Here is a 15,549-nt window from a genome sequence, read left to right as displayed (position 1 = left end):
ATAGTATCAGTAATCAGAGAAAGAATGGACGGAGTTAGAAAAGAATCCAGATGCGAAGATAATAAGTTACAATTTGGTAAAGGAAAATCAAAATCCGCAGCGAAAAGAAGAGCACGACACCTAGAAAGATGTCACAAATGCGGAAAATGGTCACATGGAGGTAAATGTTCAAATAATCAAACCTATTCAAATACCGAATTTGTTACTTTATGCAGAGACGGACCGTTCATATGTTTAGAAGAAAAGACACTGAATGCTCGAGGTTACGCCTATGTAGCCATGGAAAACCAATTAAACCGACTATCTTATGAATGGGATAGATCATATAACTAAGAAATCTATTCCACAGGTATGTCTGTACAGTTTTTATTTTTATTTTTATTTTTAACCTTTTGATAATAAACGCTAATTTGTTCGCTAAAAAGTATTAAATTGGTATTGAATAAAATTAGGTTTGGCGACCGAAATTATTGATATCATTCAAAAAATTTATTACATCACTGCGAAATTTAACGTTTATTCTTAAGGTATAAATATCTTTAAACAATCAACCCAAAATATTTTAAAAATTCGTCATGAGTTAAATTAAGTTGGGAACCGAAATTACTTTACCGAAAAGAGGGGCGCATATTTTTGATAATATTTGATTGATTAAAGTGGGATAAAAAGCCAAAAAGATTTTTAATTTTATTTTTACCATGTTTTAAAAATTAATATTTAAATCTTAAATTAATATTGTAAACTTTGTAAAAAAAAATTATTTTTAAAATTGTAAATATTTGAAAAATTAATATAAGTTTGGTATGAATTTATAATATAAATTTTTAAATTAAGTTTGGTGTGAATTTTTAATTTTTAAAAAATATAAATTTTTAATTTTATGCATTTCGAATTTTAAGTTTGGTGTGAATTTTTAATATAAATTTTGAATTTTATGTTTAAGTTGTGTGAATTTTAAAACAAAAATTTACTTTATCTCATTAAGTTAAAAATATGATTTTTAAAATTCGTCGTAAGTTGAAGACTAGGTCTTTGAACCGAAATTGCTTTACCCGAGAGAGGGACGAGAACTTTTATTATCATTATTTTTAATCTCATTGAATTAAAGTATGCCAAAAACATTAAAAAAAAAACCCCAAAAATCTTAGCTTTTAAAACAATCGCTACAAAAAGACAAATTTTAAAATTTTGTCGAGGGACGGACTAGGACATCGATCCGAAACGACCTCGTCCTAAATAACAAGGGAAACAAAATTTTAAAATTAAGTACTTAATTGTTTCATAAGTTTATGATTATAAAAAAAAAAAAATATAGCAAACTCCGTGACTCGCGGAGTTTGAAGGCTTAAATACCGCGAGTCGCGGGAGTACCGGATTATAGAAAAAAAAAATAAAGAGCTGCAACAGCTCATTTTCACACTCCACAACTCAAACAAACTGCGAAAAAAACCCACGAAAAACCCGAAAAAAAACCCCCAAAATCACAATTTTTAACCGTTAATCACCAAATCTTTTACTAAAATCATGTTGAGAAGGATGCTATCTAGGAATTACTCAATAAAAACGGTAAATTTCTACACCTAAACACCATTTAATCCGAAATTAGTGTTCTTGAGCAATTTTTTCCCCAATTTGATTTTGATGCTTTTTAGTGTAATTAGGCTTAAATTGTTTATGTATTATGCTTGTATAACCTAGATTAATGCTATTTAACATGATTAGAAGCCTTAAACTTCAAATTTTGAATAATCTAGGGTTTGTGTTCTTGAGCAATTTGGGGCTTTTTGATATAAACAGGTTATGGCCGATTTTTGTCATGAATTGTTGCTAAATTAAGTAGTGTAACATGTTTAGGTAGTTAAATGATCCAAACTTTGAGCCTAAACATGATTTTGAGAATTAAAGTGGACTTTTTCAAGTCTAAAATTCATGAACTTGATTTTTGAAAGATAATGCCATTTGAAACTTGTTTAATTGCTAGTAATGATTATTTTGACATGTTATTTGAGTTGAATGCTTATGAACTTGGCGAACATTTTCGTATATGCTTATTTGAAAAAGTGTAGATTTGATAAAAATGTGAAAATAAGCTTAAGTTTAAAATGTCATTGTAATTATTTTGATTGATGATTTTACTGACACTAATGCATATTTGGATGCACAAAAATTGTGTTTGATGTGTTTTGCAGACTGAAAGGGGTGAATCTTCATCCCAAGCCCGTAATGCTCCTGCTGAGAATGCGGAACAACAGGAGGTGGATAACTACTACAAGCAGGATATACCTCATCCAGTCATGACCTTTTCCGATATGCACTTGGAAGAGTTGCACCCGAACTTGAGATTTGACAGACTTTGGATAGATTATCCAAAATTTCAAAGGGGTTTGCATACTCTTCATTCTAAGGTTGTGGAGGTACCGAGGGTCATAGAATGGGGACCCTTAGAAGCTGTAGAATTGGCCGGGCCAATTAGGGAATTACTTGTACAGAGGTATGGTAATTCTACTTTTAATGACTGGGTACGTTTATTCACCATGCGTAGACCTGTATATAAAGTATGGTGTGAAGAATTGTTGTGTAGTATAGAGTTGAATGATCGGGTAGCTAGTTTAACCGATCGTTCTTTTATTAGATTTTTGTTAGGCGGTTCGATGCGCCACATGTCTTTACTAGACATGGCTCAGGCTTTACGTATATATACGCCTGAGGAGTTAGCATCTGCCGATTGTAGAGGGTTGATACTAAACGGTAGAAAGATAGATGAAAATTTTGATACACACGGTGTGTGGAGTCAAATGACAAGCCAACACCATTTCAAAGGGGGAAATTACTCTTATTTGGATATAGATAGAGCCGAATTAAGAGTGATACATAGGTTTTTAGCTAATTCGATTACACAAAGGGGTAAGAACAAGGAAAAAGTAAATGAACAGGATTTGTTTTACCATATGTGTATTCGAGACCCACAAAGCGCTGTAAGTATACCGTATTGTGTGGGTTATTATTTATCAGCTATGGTTCGGGGGATGCAACCGCATAGCATAATAGGAGGTGGTATTTTTATTACTTTGATTGGTGAATATCTCGGTGTGGATATAAGTCGGGGGGGATTATTAGTAGAAGAACCAGAACCCCGCGATACTATAGGTTTAAATGTATACCATGGTGCGAAAGTTTTGAAGAGGCGAAATAACGCCGCAGTACGATACCATGGTAGACATCCACAGGTGGAGAGAAACCAACAGCAAGGTAATGTAGGAGGGGGGAATGAGATGCAAGAAATGCAAAGGTTTATAGCTTCTCAGGAATACGAAAATGCTAGACATAGAGCATTTGAAGATTGGCAAGTTCATCAGAACCAAATCATAGCTCATTGCCAACATATAGGTAGAAACTATATTCCTACACCGAAACCCATCTTCCCTCCCTGGTCTATAGAGATGCAGCCACCATATCCTACGTATAACCCTGCCGAAGCATTCTATAGCACCTATGGTTATGCCTGGAACCCCTATTGGTACCAGTATCATCCCTAGTATACTTATTTTTTTTTGTAATTTGTAATGATTGATACGTTTAATACTTTTGTTAATATTGTAATAGTTTTTATAATTGTCTAACTTTTATTCTTAGATTTTAATAATTTTTGAATGTGGGGTAATATACCAAACTTCAAAAATATGTATATATGGTTGCAGTTTATCTTATGTACACAACAGGGTAAAACAACGCATTTTCAAAGACTGACATTAAGTTCAGCAAAAGCAACTAATTTTGACGACAAGATGCAAAATATATGTGAAATAACAACAAGACAGAATGAACAAATGATGTGCACCATTTATCATTCAGCAAACAAACGCCAATATATTTGGAAACTTTGGTAAAAATTTAATCATTTTCACACAAATCACCCTCAATAATTTAAATTATTCCTGATTTCTTGCAAATGAGGGCATTGCAAGATCTTAAGTGTGGGAAGGGGTTAAATTCTTTCGGATTTTAAAATTTTTTACTTTATACACTTGGTTACCATTAAAAATACTAGTAAAGCAGTAGTTGTATTAGAATCTAGTGCTCTCTGATAAAAAAGAACAGCCCTAGTCTTATATACTAACTACCCAATTCTAGTAAAAATTTTCAAAATTTTCAATTAAATGAACTCAAAATCATGTTTATACATATTTATGAACGATAAAACTAGGTTTTAACACCGAAATTATTGTAACCTCGGAAAGGACATAAATTGAGAAACAAACCAAAATGTTAAAATTCATTTAAGAATGGAATAGAGGAGAATAAAAAGGCAAAGAAAGAAACTAAGTGTGGGGAGAATGTACCAAGTTATTCAATTAAAAACTATATATCACATGTTTCTGTAAAGTTATTGCAGGTGCTTTTGTTTTGGACTAAATTAACTGTTTTACCCGATTTACTGTAATATATTTGAAAGAAAAGATGGATCTACACGATGAATCAATTCCATCATTAAAAGGAAGTAAAGTCTTCCGAAAAAGACACGCGCTTCTTGATTTAGGTCATGAAGTTGTCGTCCAGACCAGCTGTAGGTTAACGAAAAATCTAGAAAAGTCATCTCTAAAATCAGCAGGAAATCCACGGACCTCAGCATCAAACAGGGTCGCCAAGTGGTCAGACTTATCCTAACCATGAGAGGATCTGTCTCGTAAAATGGGGAGGGCGCCGTGCAAATTAGCTTGATAAGACTAATGAATCAGATCCCCAGAAAGGATAATCTCCTTAAAGATTAAAAATCAGCTTTTAAGACTGATATTACTCAATCCTTGAGATTGACCTTAAAGATTGAGAATTCAAACTCATGGAATTCAATGATATCTAAACTCGAGCTTGAACGAGAAAATATTTTGATCAAAATTACAAACCGATTTGTTTTTTGAAAACCCTATTTTCAATGCGTTCATTACCATTGAACGTAAAATCCTAGGAATTCACCTAGAATTCATTAGGTCACCTGAACTAAATCGGGTGTCAACCGTAAGAACGGTGGTTGCATAGTGGTAAAAGACAGGACCTTGTGCCATACCGAAAAAAAAATTATAAGGGTGAGCTTTACTATTGCTCCTACCAAGGATAGTAATTGCGTCCGACACGTTATAGACCATAATTAAAAGCATATCAGGGGACATTGCCTTAACAGTTACTTGTTCAACACTTTCCTTTCAACCGGACGGTAGTTTACCGAAAGGTAATATACGGGACAAGTAAACTGGAAGTGTTGCTTTCCAAATACAAGGTTAGCAAGTGGATGACACAAAACCGCAAGTTTTGAGCTAAAATTTTCAAATCTGAAACCCACCAAACCCACAAAAATATTTTGCAAACACCGGTAAAGGGTTATTCCGGAAAACTTATCTAGGGTAAAAACTAGATTTAATTTTCAAAAGATCAAATGTTTTCATAAAGATCCAATTTCCTTAATGGATCTAAATTTTTATAGTCATGTGAGACTGTAAACCATATCGTTACTACCATTGTTTATACCGCCGTATAGAAATCACTGATGTACAAAGTGTGAAGAATAAAGAAGTGATTCTAGTATTTCAAGACGATATTGCTTGAGGACAAGCAACGCTCAAGTGTGGGAATATTTGATAATGCTAAAAACGAACATATATTTCATAGCATTATTCCTCAAGAAAGACAAGCTTTTAGTTACAATTGTTCTATTTACAAGTGATATTCGTTTAAATAATAAAAGGTGAAGACAAAAGACAGATTCGACGAATTAAAGACGCAAACGACCAAAAAGCTCAAAAGTACAAAAGACAATCAAAGAGGTTCCAATTATTGATAAGAAACGTCTCGAAATTACAAGAGTACAAGATTCAAAACGATAAGTACAAGATATTAAATTGTACGCAAGGACGTTCGAAAATCTGGAACCGGGACTAGAGTCAACTCTCAACGCTCGACGCAACGGACTAAAAATTACAAGTCAACTATGCACATAAATATAATATAATATTTAAATAATTCTTATAATTATTTATATATTATAATAAATAATAAAAACCGTCGGCAAGAAAGACTCCAAAGGGACTGAGCTGTAATTTCATTCTCCGCGACTCGCGGAGTTTGAAGAGTATTTCACCGCGAGTCGCGGAGCCCCAAAAGTCGAATTTTCCTATAAAAGCAACCGAATTCTGATCGCAAATCATCATCTTTTTTTCTCCTCATTCATACGATATATTTATATTTATAATTTATATTTTAATTTTAAATTTAATTATAATTCTAATAATAAGGGTATGTTAGCGAATATTGTAAGAGTGTAAGTCGAAATTCTGTCCGTGTAACGCTACGCTATTTTTAATCATTGTAAGTTATGTTCAACCTTTTTACATTAATGTCTCGTAGCTAAGTTATTATTATGCTTATTTAAAACGAAGTAATCATGATGTTGGGCTAATTACTAAAATTGGGTAATTGGGCTTTGTACCATAATTGGGGTTTGGACAAAAGAACGACACTTGTGGAAATTAGACTATGGGCTATTAATAGGCTTTATATTTGTTTAACTAAATGATAGTTTGTTAATGTTAATATAAAGATTTACAATTGGGCGTCCCTATAAATTACCATATACACTCGATCGGACACGATGGGCGGGGTATTTATACCAACGAATAATCGTTCATTTAACCGGACACGGGAATGGATTAATAGCCACTAGAATAATTAAAACAGGGGGTGAAATTATGTACAAGGACACTTGGTATAATTGATAACAAAATATTAAAACCTTGGGTTACACTCAGTCGACATCCTGGTGTAATTATTAAACAAAGTATTAAAATCTTGTTACAGTTTAAGTCCCCAATTAGTTGGAATATTTAACTTCGGGTATAAGGATAATTTGACGAGGACACTCGCATTTTATATTTATGACTGATGGACTGTTATGGACAAAAACCAGACGGACATATTAAATAATCCAGGACAAAGGACAATTAACCCATGGGCATAAAACAAAAATCAACACGTCAAACATCATGATTACGGAAGTTTAAATAAGCATAATTCTTTTATTTCATATTTAATTTCCTTTATTTTATATTTAATTGCACTTCTAAATATCGCATTTTTATTATTATTGTATTTAATTGCACTTTTAATTATCGTACTTTTTAATTATCGCAAGTTTATTTTATCGCACTTTTATTATTCGCAATTTCATTATCGTTATTTACTTTATGCTTTAATTTAAGTCTTGTATTCATTTTTAATATTTTACATTTGGTTTTAACTGCGACTAAAGTTTTAAAATCGACAAACCGGTCATTAAACGGTAAAAACCCCCCTTTATAATAATAATATTACTTATATATATATATTTGTATTTTTATAAAAGTAAACTAATATAGCGTTAAGCTTTGTTTAAAGATTTTCCCTGTGGAACGAACCGGACTTACTAAAAACTACACTACTCTACGATTAGGTACACTGCCTATAGTGTTGTAGCAAGGTTTAAGTATATCCATTCTATAAATAATTAAAACTTGTGTAATATTTCGTCGTATTTCGTATTTAAATTAATACTATTTCGTACACCCCACTGCACACATCAACCGGGCTCGAACCCGAGACCTCCTGTTAACATACAAACACCCTTAACCACCGGACCATCCTTGCTTTTGTGGAATTAATATCACCCCAACAATATATTACCCGTTTACTTCTGTTTCTCCTTCTTCCCCAACACAACACCCAGAACTATTCATCATCATCAAATAATTCAATCGTCATTATCAGTAATGAACTCGTTTCATCATCACAACTCTAATCATCTTCATTAAAACAAGAAACGGTTGCAAGTTTAATGGTTGAGAGGTCCGTTTGAAACATAAAATAGCAGCAGCTTTTTGGGGTTTTGTTCGACAGAGAATAGAAGCTAGAACAGAAGAAGTTTCGTTTGAACAGAAGACATAGAAAAGAAACAGATGCAGCAGCGAATATGTGATGACCCGGGAATTTCCGACCAAATTTAAACTTAATCTTTATATAATTTCGACACGATAAGTAAAGTCAGTAATGTTGAGTCTCAAAATTTTTGAAACTGTTATCATGTAATAGATTATCCTATGACTATTTCCGATGATTCACGAACAATTGTTTGTAAATAAAAATGTATATATATGTGAAGATATATATATATACATAATAATAACTGGAAATAATAAAATATAATTTAAACATTAAAAGTAAATATGTGAACTAAGATATAACATAATTAAGTTATGATTAAAATGATTATATATATATAAACATATGATTTCTATAATTATTATATTGTAATATATGTTAAAATGTATAAAGAGTTAATACTCGATATTAATTATTATATATGAGATAATTAATAAATTGTATTATTAATATATTAAATGTAATTACAAGTTGGGAATATGAATGTCATAGTAATATTATTATTACTTTCATTATAATTATTACTATTAATATCAATATTAATATTATTATTATAATTATAATTAAAATGTTGGGATTATCAAAATAAAGCTGTTAAAAGTAAAAAGTATTATAAGAAGAACTAAAACCGAAATTTTAATTACTATTTTGATTATTTATTATTTTCACTAAAAATTATCATTGTTATTAAAAATCTAGCAATAACTTTTATTAAACTTAACACTATTATTATTGTTATATTTATTATTAATATTTCTATTTTTCTTATATATTATTATCATTAGTATTAATTATTATTATTATCATTGTCCTAAATACTATTATTATTATCAGTTATTATTATTATAATTATTAAATAACAATATTATTATTAACATATTTACATTTAACAATAAATAACTATAACAAATATATGTATCACGAGATAGTACTGAACATCACAATCAAATATATTTTATTTTGTTTTTGTCTGTGATTAGTTATACGTCAATCTCAGGGTTCCATTATTATTTAATCCATCACTTTATAAGAGATTACACTTGCAATTGTTAATTGAATAAAAAAAAAAGCTACGCTGAATTAGTTCCTTTCCCTGTACGAGCATTTTTTTTAACAACTCAAATTTGTTTGAATTTTCAAAATGTAAAAATGTGGTGTTGTTAGGATTTTTTTACTCAAACAACCTGCAAAATTTCAAGTTTCAATTCCTCTTAACGAATCCCAATTGTCGAGTCAAAGTTAATTTTTTAAAAGTCAAACTAATTGTTCTTGGTGAAATTCAGATTCGTATTGATGTTTCAAGTAAAATTGATGATTCATTAAGTTTATAATGGTGATTTGAAACACAATTGGTGTTGTAATTTTTGTCTAAAACATTTTCAATTTCAAAAATCAAATTTTCTTTTATTTTTGTTGAGTCGTAACAGCAACATCAGTTTTATTTGATTTTATTTTTTTTTGATTCGTTTTCTAAATGTAAGAATCAGTAATATTGATTGTGTATAATTATGTGAGGTAGCAAAAATCTTTGTTGTGATTGGAAATGGATTTGGACGATTTATATTCTCAAGAAGAAGAAGATAGAATAGGAGATAAATCACATACGGTTTATAATATATTTGATGGGGTTATAAATCAGAAAATCGGCAACAGCCGAATGGTCATGGGTGTTTATCGGAGTGCGAGAGGTCCCGGGTTCAATTCCCGGCTCAGTCAGTTTATTCTTTTTTAAAGCCCTTAAAGGTAGTTTCAATTTTTAATTTGATTATTATTATTATTATTATTATTATTATTATTATTATTATTATTATTACTATTGTTATTATTAGTTATTATTATTGTTATGTTAATTGTTATGATTATTATTATAAATTCAAGTTATTATTTTCATTTATATTAATATTAGTATCATTTCTATAATCATTATTAATATTATTATTATTAAGATCATCATTATTATAATTATCAATATCATTATTATAAGTATGATAATTATTATTATAATTTCAAATATATGTATTCTGATAAAAATTAACATTTATTACTATTATGATAATAACTATTATAATTAGTACCAATATTATTACCACTGTCATCAACATTGTAGATATTATTATTATTAGTATTAGTATCATTTTATTAGAATTATTATTACTTGTAACATAAGCATTATTATAAGTATTATCATCATTATCATTTGTACTAAAAATTATTATTATTTTACCATCATTAAAATTATCATTATTATTATTATCAGAATTATCCATATCAATATTTTTTTTAAAATGATTTCTAAAATAAAAGTTTTAATAATTTAAAGTTAAAAGTATGAAAAATAAAGATTATATATATGTAAATATATTTTGTACACATAACTTAACTATATTAACAATTATCTATATCACATGAAAATACATAAATAAATAATGAAACTTATAACTTAATAAATATATAATTACATCACTAATAATAATATATATATTTATTCGATTACGATTATATATATTAATGAATATACAAATGATATAGGTTCGTGAATCCGAGGCCAACCTTGCATTGTTCAGTTTGTCTAATGTTGTCATATGTATTTTTACTACAAAATACATTAGGTGAGTTTCATTTACCCCTTTTTACTCCTTACATTTTTGGGTTGAGAATACATGCAAATGCTTTATTAACTGTTTTACAATATTTATATGCGTGAGTTTCATTTGCTCCCTTTTTAAATATTTTTGTAATATATACTTTTGGGATTGAGAATACATGCGCTGCTTTTATAAATGCTTTACGAGATAGACACAAGTAATCGAAACTACATTCTATGGTTGGATTATCTAATCGAATATGCCCTTTTTATTAAGTCTGGTAATATAAGAATTAGGAAACAGACACCTTAATTAACGCGAACTCTAAAGATAGATCTATCGGGCCCAACAAGCCCCATCCAAAGTACCGGATGCTTTTGTACTTCGAAATTTATATCATGTCCGAAGGAGGATCTCGGAATGATGGGGATATTCTTATATGCATATTGTGAATGTCGATTACCAGGTGTTCAATCCATATGAATGATATTTTGTCTCTATGCATGGGACGTATGTTTATGAGAAATGGAAATATGAAATCTTGTGGTCTATTAAAATTATAAAATAATTATTTATGTTAAACTAATGAACTCACCAACCTTTTGGTTGACACTTGAAAGCATGTTTATTCTCAGGTACGAAAGAAATCTTCCGCTGTGTATTTGCTCATTTTAGAGATATTACTTGGAGTCATTCATGACATATTTCAAAAGACGTTGCATTCGAGTCGTTGAGTTCATCAAGATTATTATTTAGTCTTTCATAGTTAGATATATTACAAAATGGTATGCATGTCGTCAACTTTAGATGTAATGAAAGATTGTCTTTTCAAAACGAATGCAATGTTTGTAAAATGTATCATATAGAGGTCAAGTACCTCGTGATGTAATCAACTATTGTGAATCGTTTATAATCGATATGGACTTCGTCCGAATGGATTAGCACGGGTCTTCACAGTTGGTATCAGAGCGGTGGTCTTAGCGAACCATGTCTGCATTAGTGTGTCTAACTGATATGTCGTTAGGATGCATTAGTGAGTCTGGACTTCGACCGTGTCTTCATGTCAAAAGTTTTGCTTATCATTTTGCGTCAAAAATTACCTGCTTATCATTCTTAGAGAATCACTTGCTTATCATTCTTAGTCTAGACAAGTTTTACTGCATTGACTGCATGAATAGTGTATAGACAAAATTCATATCTTAGCGTATCTGCTACTTCATATCTTAGCGTATCTGTTACTGTAACTTTGCCTGACAACTTCCGTAGATTTCTCCATAACTTATGGGATTTTAGTATTATATATGCATATGTAAATTATGTATTGCAGGGTACTAATCTACATCCTATAATCTATTTCTTATCAAAAATCCTTCATCTGATCGTACGAGATGAATCCATCAACTAGTTCGAATTCCTCGGATTCCGATAGCTATTCCGATAGTTATTCCGACAAATATCCCGACATGGATATTCACCTAAGCTCTGCAAGCAGTGTCACCTGAATGAATCAACCAATCATCCATCCTCAATTCATCTGATGGATTCGTAGTCGACTTAAACAATGGAGACGCGAAGAAGGCGATCCCTTCCACCAACCGAATTCACCTCTTGACAATGAACCTGAAGCGTTTACCGGCGAACATGTTCGAGACACCATTTTCAGTCTCATTTCTAGGGTAACTCGACAAGATTATATTCTATCCACAATTCCGAACCTTATTCATCCGCTCGTTCCGACCGATAATCATCCTGGAGTAATAAGTCAACAAACTTCGCGCTCGAATAATCAATTTGGAGAATATGGTGCAAAATGTACCAGCTTCAGCAACATCACCGGCACCAACAGTACCATCAATAACAGCACCAGTACCATCAACAATCCATGCTTCAATATCATCATCTGTACTTTGAGTATGATCTTCGTTCTACGTATCGTTCTACCTCATTTATCTTTGTTCGACATGGTGAATATGTAATCTCTAAAGTTTTAGAGATTATTTATTCTAGTTCCAACCGAAAAGCAAATGAGTTTAATATCATATTAACTCATTAAATCCATGAATACATCTGAAGAAAATATATATGTATATATGTTTCCATAAAGATTGTAATTAAAAATTCTTTTGTACAAACTGTTAATGGTGAAAATATTTTAACGGGTAGGTAATACCCGAGGAATATTTAAATTTCACATTAATAAGTTACATTGTACGTTCTTCGAATCTGTTTAAACAGTCATATACTATCCTACTTACATCCATCGATATACAAATCCGTTCACCACAGAATAACCATATTAATCCAATTTCATATTTGGATTTTTATTTATCAGAATCCAACAAGTGGCATAATGAAGAAAACATTTGACAAATAAAATTTGTTAGAAACAAACAAATTAACCATGAGAATTTTGTTAAGAATCTACGCTAACTAATCCTAGCTAACGGTTCCTAGCTAACTGTTAATTCCGTATTACATTTTATATTATCGCAATTTATTTATCGCAGTTTATTTATCGCAATTTAATTATCGTCATTTAATTTCTGTTATTCATTTTACGCACTTTAAATATCGGGACATGTATACAAGGTTTTGACATATCATATCGACGCATCTATATATATTATTTGGAATCACCATAGACACTCTATATGCAGTAATGATCGAGTTCTCTATACATGGTTGAGGTTGATTCTACAATAATATATATAGTTTGAGTTGTGATCGAGTCTGAGACGTATACGGGTCACGACACATATTAATTAATACGAATATTATATATTAAACTATATATGAATTATTGGACTGTCAACTGTGGACTATCGACTGTGGACTAATAACATTGGACAATTAAAATGAATTAAAATATTGATTATAACATATAAAACTAAACAATTCTTCAAGTTGCCACTTGATTTCGTCTTAAACAACATTTGTATCTTCACGATTACATTCTACGTTCAAACATTTCATGATTCTTGAAAACACCTCAATCGAGAGGATGAACCAACCGCACTTCATTTACGGAAGAAAAGATTGATGCATATAGTAATGCACTTGAAAGACTCTCGGAAACTGAGTAAACGTTCAATACATAACTGTGCTAATTTCTTTAATGTTATTATTACCCAAAATAACTTTGCAGTTCTTCTTCAAAATAGCCAAAATTTGTCACAGCTCCAGCAAGACAACTTCGACTTTTCGTACGAAACAACCTTATTATAACGTTGATATATACGCGTGCTCTTTTATTGTTACCAGGGAACCTTTCATATTCCACCATATTACCATCAGCGTTTAATCATCTAAAAACATAATTTTCCTGAAACCACCTCGGATTAATAACTGATGATTTAGATATCATAGCATTAAATGCAGAAGAAACAGAATAACGGTAGATGGTCTAAACGGCCAAAAGTTTGATGATAAAGAAAGGACTGTTAGGAACGCTCGAAATTGGGTATTGAAAAATAGATTGAGCTACCCATGAAGGAGACCAAGGACAAATACAAGGACCAAACCCTATATTCAAAGGATTCAGGTAATTCTGGATCCGTTGAAATCTTTAGAGAATATCTTGCTCTGGAGTCATGTTAAAATCTTGCGGAAAATCTTTCTCCATCAACCATCGAACTTAGAAATTCCAAAATATCATCATCAATATCTTCGATATTTCTAAGTATATTTTCATAAATATTCTCGTCCGAAATTATATACCTCCTCGTGCTTCCTGTGTATCATTATATTGAAAACATTCAATAGAAATTTAGTACTGAAAAGCGGATTATGCGAAACTATGAAGGAAGCCGTGGACAAATCACAAAGAATAAGTTTGACTTCAAAGAATCCAAATGATTCTATTTCTGATGAAGTCTTTAGCAAATACCTTGCTTCCGAATCTAAACCCTTACGGATAAATCTTCTTCATCATCCATCGATATTAGAAATTCCAAGATATTATCGTATTTTTCGTTATAAATATCCTCCATATTTCTGAAGATATTTTCATAACTATTCTTATCTGAAATCATTAATCTCTTCCTGATATCAGTGTTACATCATATAGAAACTGTTAGTTTCTATATTCTGTAAACTTTCGAGCTTAAAATATGAATGTTATTGAAGTAATGTTGGGAACTGATGCATGAATTAGTATAATATAATGACACTTGATCAACGTGATTATATTACAGTAAGTCATGCTGAGTTCTAAATGGAACGTGATGATTCACAGATCATAACATCATCATGTGCCATGTTACATAACTCTTTCATCCTACTTAACTCCGGAACAAATCAAGAAAATGTATTCTTGATGGTTCTATCTTCCGTGATGTTGATAAATTTGAAAATCAAGTCGTGATATCACGTTTCTTCCTGCTTAGAACATTATAATCATTCGAGACTCTATATCTACAAATTCTGGACCATTAATCGCTTGACTTGAAGTCGGAAAGAGAAAATAAAAGCATAGAGCTTTGCAATATAAGGGAGAATATAAAGCCGATAACAACACATAAATTACAAACCGTGTATATCAATGTTTATCGCAACATAAAGACACGGGAGGATTATAAATACAATAATCCCTAGAGCATAATAGAAATAAACAGATTCTTCAGGTGGGAGTTGGAAAAGGAGAATGAATGTTAAGATAGTAAGAAAAAGGACAAGGATCAGAGCCGGATTAAGCTTTTTCATAAAGTTTTGAATTTGGGAATTAGGTATAGGAATGGTAAAAGTAACGGAACGGAAGAAGTTAATTTATAGTGACATATCTGATAGAAAAATCAAGGCAGATCTCCGCATTTAATTAGAGAATCATAATTTTCTTACTCGCCGAAGAATCAAATCTTTTAGATTTTGAAGAGTATCTTTAAATCCCTTGAATTCCAGAATTCAACCAAGGCAACGTCAAAAGTTAAGACGCATCTTATTTTTCTAAATTCAAACGTGACCACGTCAAAAGTTAAGACGAAACTTTATTTCTACAATTCACTCT

This window comes from Rutidosis leptorrhynchoides, chromosome 5 (assembly GCF_046630445.1).
Source record: "Rutidosis leptorrhynchoides isolate AG116_Rl617_1_P2 chromosome 5, CSIRO_AGI_Rlap_v1, whole genome shotgun sequence".
Classification (NCBI taxonomy): domain Eukaryota; kingdom Viridiplantae; phylum Streptophyta; class Magnoliopsida; order Asterales; family Asteraceae; genus Rutidosis; species Rutidosis leptorrhynchoides.
The sequence above is the reverse complement of the archived record's forward strand: the minus strand, read 5'-3'. Positions refer to the sequence as shown.